This window comes from Callospermophilus lateralis, unplaced genomic scaffold (genome assembly GCF_048772815.1).
Source record: "Callospermophilus lateralis isolate mCalLat2 unplaced genomic scaffold, mCalLat2.hap1 Scaffold_96, whole genome shotgun sequence".
NCBI classification, from domain to species: Eukaryota; Metazoa; Chordata; class Mammalia; order Rodentia; family Sciuridae; genus Callospermophilus; species Callospermophilus lateralis.
The window spans coordinates 5,118,934-5,124,951 of NW_027517776.1; positions in this window are offsets into that span (position 1 = coordinate 5,118,934).

Here is a 6,018-nt window from a genome sequence, read left to right on the forward strand (position 1 = left end):
AGAGTCACTCCCTTCTCTCCCCGCCCACCGCGCGGCCCCATGGCAGATGGCTGTGTTCTCAGAACTTCCAGTTGGACCTGCCTACTGCTGGTCATCGGCCTTTCGGCTGTTGGGAAGCACCAAGAGTCCTGCAAAGCAGTCCCCCTGCCAGCAGGTGTGCCCCATGGATACAGGCATTCACACTGCCTGAGAGGCCCACCCCAATGCCATTGTGCCTCCATGACTGCCCCTCTGTACGTCACAGGAGCTTGTGGCATGTGTGAGGAACAAGTGTCCCCCTATACACCTCAGTGTTGACCTGCCGCCCTGTGGATTCTGCCCAGGCGTGAACCCATCGGCAGCTCTGTTCTGAACCTGATGGCTCCCCAGAGCATACACTTCAGTTCAGAGGGACCAAGAGCTCAAGGGGCTGCTCCAGGGTGGTCCAGCAGTACACTCTGGTGCCACCTTCCTGTGGGGAAGAAGGGGTTTCTGGGCATAGTTTGGGCTTGGTGCCTGAGCTCCCTCCCACGCTGGCAGACCTTGGGCAATTCCCACTAAGGGGGCCAGGTTGGAACCAAGGAGGGCTTTCTGCAGGAGGAGATGCTATATGGTGACCCCAGGGGCCAGTCTAGGACAGCAGGCAAGGCCACAGGAAAAAGGCAGGCAAAGGTTCCATGTCCCTGCATAGTACTGACACTGCAGAGGAAGAGGGACGGAACCAGAGGTGCCTTCCTGCCCCTACCTGGGCTGCCCACTATGCTGACCCATATCCTGAACCCAGGTGCTGTCCAACAGCCCCAGATGGGCGATACAGAGCTGGGGGCAAGGGCAGTGCCAAGGTCCAGCTTCAAAGCCACAGGGGTGAAGGGCCCCTGTTTGTCCTTTTGGGGACTCTAAATCATACTTTTAATCCCCTGTCCTCCCACCAGGCTGCCAAGAGTCTATCAGGTAGAAACCTCCAATGGGGGGCTCCCTAGCTGCAGTGGCTCCCACCAGTCTGAGGCAGGGTCTGATGGTGGAGTGGGGTACCCAGTAGGCCAGTGGGCATCTGCATCTGGCCGAGGCTGGTAGGAAGAGGGAGGGAAGAAGGGAGGCCACAGGTGCCCATTTCAGAGCCCTGCTGCCCTTGATGCTGCTCAGGGGCTAGCCAGCTCCATGGTATGGCGGTGGCTTAAATCTAACCTGGCGACACCAGGCCTCCTGAGGGGACCCAGGGGCAGAGCATACTGGGCCTAGGCTACTCAGGAACCCAGGGACAGTGAAGGACACCCAAGAGGACAGCCTGAACCCATACTGGCCATGGTGGGCCCAGATCCCCTCACAGCCTTGGCCTTGATGTCCCTTGTAGATATGGACCCAGGGACATTACCCCACAAATATGGGTCAGGGGACACACCACAGCTCATCAATACACCTGCACACACCCAGAGCAGGAACTTCGGTTCAAAGGGATTAAGCACACTTGGGTGCAGACATGCCTGTCTGTGGTGGTGGGAAAGTATTCCAGGCCAGACTCCAGGGATGGGGGTCAGTTCCCCAGAGCACCTGGAGGTCTTTATCCCAGCCCTTCCCTGGCCCCAGCTATTCCTATTCCAGAAAAATCCAACCAGGATCTGTCCCGACTATACAGGACCAAGTGGACCGAGATGTGCTTCCTCTCCAACTCAGGGGGGTACAGTAGGCTTGTCCCCATGGGGTGCAGATCCTCCCAGGCTCTAGCATGGGCACAGAACCAGTCCTGTCCCCATCCTGCCTCGCTATGCTGAGTGGGGGGGGGGGGTGAGTGGTGCCTGTTGACCCACAAACCATGGTGAGAGGGCAGGGGGAGGGCGTGGCTCTACAATTTGGTGGGGCCTGTCAGGCCTGATAGGGTTGTGGGCAGGGGCCCAGGACCAGAGGACGAACAGTCATCACAGGTGAGGGAGGGAGGGGGAGCAGGTGAGCAGAGCCCCACCTGGGGCTTTCCCAGACCAACCTGGGTCACACGCACATGACACAGACATGACCCTCTCTGAGAACCAGTCCTGTACTCAAAGGACAAGTAAGAATGAGGTCCAGGGGACCCAGGGGCCACTCCAGCCAGTTTCTGAGATGGATCATACACATGTAGCTCTGTTTCTTGGTATCCAACTGGACATTATACCTTGGAATCACGAGGCTGCTGGCTTGCAAGTTCTGTGATCCAACTCACTTTCACAGTTCCTCAGCCTGTGAGGGCCCGAGACTGTGCCAGGCCTGTCCTGCCTGCATCCCACACCTCACTCTCTACCCAGAGATCCCAGGACCCTGATCTGGGGACGGTTGCTCAGTATCACTGGGGACCTCTCCTGTGAACTCCAGCCTGACCAAGCACCAGAGATGGGCACTCTGGGTGATATGCCAGATGCCAGGGCATAGGGCTATGTGGATCATGTGCTTTTGCTGATCCCTACCCCTGCCCACCTGCCTTCAGTGCCCTCTAACAGGCTGCATCTCTGGTGGCAAAAGGGAGCAGGAGCAGGGCCTGCCACACTTAAGCAGGAGGAGGTGCCACTGTCCTTCCACAGCCACCCCCCACACCTGGGCTACCTGCAGGGCACCTTCCCTAGGGTGGGGAACAGCTGATCTCCATCCAGGCCAAGCCTCTGCAGTTAGTGAAGAGCCTCCCTCCCACATCTTTGGGGAGGCTAGGTGCAGAACATTGGGCCTGGAGGCCACAGGCTGGAAGCACAGGGAAGTCCTGGGTGGCAAGAATCCCGCGCCCACTGGTGAGAGCTGGTCGGAGCTGCAGCGCATCTCTTGGCATGCACGTATCCGGCTGCACGCAGGCTAGGCGCATCTTTGCGAGGTCACGTCAGCACCAGAGCCGCTCTCCGATGCGCCAGCCCCCGGCCAGCCCCCGAACTCCGCAGCTGTGCCCTCCGGCTAACCAGTCCCACAGAGGCCCCACCCCTGCCGGCTTCATTAAAATGCAAACCCCCGCCCCTGTAACCGCCCCATCGGCCTTGGAGCCCGGGAACTCCGGATAAAGGTGCTAAAGTTTCCCAGGGTATCCGCACTTCAGAGCAAAGGGATGCGCACGGGATTCCGGGTTCTGAATGTTAAGGCGTATCACGGCCCCACGGCCCTAGTGGCCTATGGCCTTGCCACTCAGTCTACACGATTACTAAGGGATCAGCCCTAGGCTGGAAGCTGCTCCTTCCAAGAATCTCCTGTGCTCGCTCCGATTAGGGGCGGCCAAGCCAGAGGAGGGCGGAGTAGAACCCCGCTCCCCCACCGCAGCCCCGGAATTCCAGGCAGAGGTGGGAGGTGGACACCAGGTCATCCCCTTCCTTGCTGCAGTCTCTTCACTTCCTTGCCACAGGGGCACCCTAGCTGTGGTCAAGCCTGCTTGTGTCCTGGGGTTCACAGCCACTACTCTTCTGGGGTCATGCAGACTTTCAAGAAGGGTCCACTGTGGCCTGGAACCATCTCCCCTGGGGTCTTTGACTTCAGCCTTTGCTCCTGCACCCAATGCACTGTCGCCCCAGAGAGCAGGGTCAGTGCTGTCCTGACTTCCTCTCTGACTCACCCAAATCCCAGAAGGGCATGTCACCCTCTCCCTCTCCTGGGCTTCCCTTCTGGGTCCTCACCTTCCCTGTGGTCCTCTCCTCCACCTTGGCTCACCCTGCAGCAGGCCATGTAAATGCTGGAGTCCATGAGGGGCCCGAGCTCCCCAAGCCAGGGGTCCTGGCCAGGTGCTGCCAACCAGGGCCTGTCTTTCCTAGCGTAAATGACCCAAACCCCATCCAGCTGGGCCACAGGGCTCTCCCAAGCACCCTGCGTCCCAGGGCAGGCCTTCTCATGAAGCCTGAATATTTCATCCCTAAAGTCCTCCCCAAGCCCCAACAGCTTCACCCTCCATGGCTTCTCTGACCTGGCCCTGGCCTCTGGCCGTTCCTATGCTTCCTTTCTGCCCCAAGAACCTCTGTTCAGACTCGGGACACTTACATGTGCCACCCATGGTGCAGATGTGCCTTGCAATCCCTGTGCTTGGGTAATGGTTGATATCTTTAGCTGGTAGGGTACTCCCCACCCTCCCTGAAGCCTAAACTAGGGCAGCCCCCACCAGCACCACTGCCTCTTGCAACCCCCAGCACCTGCCTCCCCCAACCCAGCATCTGACTTGCCTGGTGTTCAGCAGCCAACACTCCTTAAAGAACAAGTTAGTGAGGGGGTAGGAAGTGAATACCCGAGGACTCCCTGGGTCCCTGGGTCTGAATTCGAGGGTCTTTTTGTTGGGAGGGGGTGCTCATTAATACAAAATCAAACAGGCGCACTTATTATCTTCAATTAAAGTCATGAGTTTGAGGGAGGGGGTCACCTATGTGACCACACAGCCCCCCTTCATCTCCCTTTCCTTTCTAAGCTCAGACTTCTGCCAGGAATGGGGCTGCGTCTGCAGAAGCTCCTGCATATACAGCACCCTGGTCTGGGCCACCTGTCAGTGTCTCCCAGAAGTGCTAATGGGTGGCCCTGCACACTGGAGCCAGTTCAGCAACTGCCTGCCACCCAACTCACCACACAAGACCCTCCTACACCCACTCGCCCTGGTTCTGGCCTCCACAAGCGTGACTGCCCCCAGGGCAGTCGGCAGGCCCCCTCAGCCCATTGCACATCCTGGAGGGATGAAGGGAGGCTGCTGTGTAAGTGCAGATGGGCATGGGCTTAGTCCACAGGCCTCCCAGAACTCCACCTCACACCCCCAGGCCACCTGGACTAGTCTCTGTGACCCCACCGAGCCCACACCTGGGGGGCCACCTGGATACTGTCTGTGACCCCACCTTGTCCCCACACTGCACAGCACTGTGCTCATCCACACACGGGGCTCCTCACCAAAAAGAGCCTGGAGCCCCAGCTCTCAGTGCAAGGCCACCTAAGGGAGCTGGAAGCCTGTGTCCCCACCATGAAGCCAAGCAGGGCGCCGCCAGGGTGTAGGGCTGGCAGTTGGGGAGGACAGACATGGCCCTTCTTTTAAAGTTTCCAAACTTTATTTCACGGTGCTTGACAAGACACATACTGGAGTTAGTAAGGACACACCAGGGCAGTTTCCTGCAGCCCCCCACCCCCAGCAGAGGATGGCCAGGCTGCCAACCCCACCACCGTTGTCTGGTCTTACTCCCAAGAGGACTGGGAAGGGCATCCAGGCGGGGAGTGGGGGGTGGACGTTGCAGTTTAAGGCATTTCTGACTCTGTGGCCACCTCTGCCACCCCTGCACCTACACTTTGGTCTTGCTCAGACACTGGCTAGACCCCAGTCACTTTCAGATAAAGATGATCACTTCTCATACTGACCCTGATGAGGATGCTTAAATGCTCTGGAGTCAGGACAGGAAAGATAACAGCTCTTCTGCTTTGGGCACCAAATAAAACCAATGGTCCCAGAACATGTTTGGTGGCCAGGCCTGGACATCCATCACTCTAGAGGAGGACACAGGCAACAGAGGTCAACCATATCATGCACAGTGGCCCATTCCCTCTCAGGGGCTGCTCACAGGGCCTGGAGTGTGTGTGTGGAGGCCATGTCCATGGTAGAATATGACATCAATGGTAATGTCATTTCTAAGTCACAGTATTGGCACAGGAGTCCTGGGGTCCAGGCTAGCCTGGGGCAAGGCTATCCACAGCACAAAGGAAGAAACATCAGCTTAAGTAAGGACCAAGAAAGGTCCCATGGGGGTACTCAGTGGAAGGCCCCTCAAGCCCCTCCTGCCCTGGGACAACAGGCTTCATCAAATGCAGCAAGGGTGAGGTCGGGAGCAGGGTCTGCCAGTGGACCGGGTACAGGAGGGAAGTGTGGGGGCCGACACACGGGGACACACAGTGCAAAGGGCTGGTGTGGTGCCCTGAGGCCAAGGGGCACGTCCTGAAGCTGCCACACCACCCCTGGGAGCCTCTTGATACCAGTCTGTCTCTGCAGCACAGCTGCCTGGACGGAAGGGAGGACAGGCCAGCAGTCCTTCTGGCCAACACACAGGCAAGAAAATCATATCAAAAAGCAACAGTTTACAAAAATAG